We start from the raw sequence: 1,453 nt of genomic DNA, 5'->3' as shown, positions 1-1,453 counted from the left end.
TGGTTTGCAGGGCCGCGGGGAGTAAAAAGAGAATAAAAATACGCTCAATCCCACCCCCTGCCTTTTTCAGTTTCAAAGTGGTTAGTTATCACAGTAAATCACACCTATTGTGATCCAGCTTCAATCTCTTCCCTTTTCTCTTCACCTCCTGAAATTTTAAGGAAATAGACGACCTTAGAAGGAAACTCCCCTTTTTCGTCTTCTACGAGTGCTGTCTAATACATAGTGCGAGCCACAAATGCAAGCCACTTAATGTAATCATACATTTTCTAGAAACCACATTAAATTAGTAGAAAGAAACAAGTGAGATTAATTGTAATTGGGTTAAGTGTTTTACTTAACCCAATATTTACAAAATGGTATTATTTTAACATGCAATTAATATAAAAAATTAATAAGATCTTTTCTTTTATTTCATAGTAATCAAAATTCAATGTATTTCACAGTGAGTATACCAGTTGGGATTAGGCACATTTGAAGTGCTCAATAGTCACATGTGGCTAGTGGCTACCACATTGTACAGCAAAGTTCTGGACATTATGTGTAAATTATTGTTTTAGGACTGACAATGTTAAAGCCAAATGAAGGGTGACTATAAGTAAAGAAAAGGAGAAAAAGAATTTCTTTTAGTTTGAAGCATCTGCACAAATTGATTGTAGCCCTGTAGTTTAAGCAGGACTTAATGTTTTTCAATCTTGTCATCTTGAAAATCATTTCAATTTGGAACAAAAAGTTATGTTAACCTTTTTCTCTAACATCTTCACCTAAGTGAATGAGAAAAATGGCTTTAAGTGAGAGCAATCATGAATAAATGATTTGTGCTGTTGATTGTTGACAATAATGAAGTCAGGGAAGGAAACCAGCAAAACGTGTGGTTCCCTGATGCTGAGAAAGAATGTAGGGTTAAAAATACCAGTAGGCCAGAGCTTGGTTTGGGTCCTTGCCTTGACCATCAATGTCTCTCTAATCTTGGGTAAGTAAAGGATTTAACTTCTCTGAGCCTCAGTTTCCTCATATATAAAGTAAGTATATTGCAGTATTAAACATATTTTACAAAGACAAGATTACAATTTAAAAATTAGATGAGGTAATGCTCAGAACATTAAAATCCATTGTTTTATCATATTATCGTTGTCAGTCACTTCTTGCCTGGACTTTCTATTATACAGGAAAGACCCATAAACTGTATGCTCATGCAGGGATAGAAAACTTTTCCTTTCTCCCCTTCTAGATTCATTGGCTGGTCTAATAACTGAATTGACTAAGTCAGATCAGCAAGAGAAAAACAAGTTGAATTTTGTACATGCAGAAGCCCATAAAAATATGAAACGCCCTAAAGTGACCAAAGCAGTCAGCTTTTATACCTTTTAGATAAAGAAACAATATGTTTGTGAAGAATTGACAAAGGGGTTTGAACTTGGGGTAGCAAATTGGTGAAGAAGTACTAAGGTTT

Source organism: Rhinolophus sinicus, linkage group LG03 (genome assembly GCF_036562045.2).
Source record: "Rhinolophus sinicus isolate RSC01 linkage group LG03, ASM3656204v1, whole genome shotgun sequence".
NCBI classification, from domain to species: Eukaryota; Metazoa; Chordata; class Mammalia; order Chiroptera; family Rhinolophidae; genus Rhinolophus; species Rhinolophus sinicus.
The sequence above is the reverse complement of the archived record's forward strand: the minus strand, read 5'-3'. Positions refer to the sequence as shown.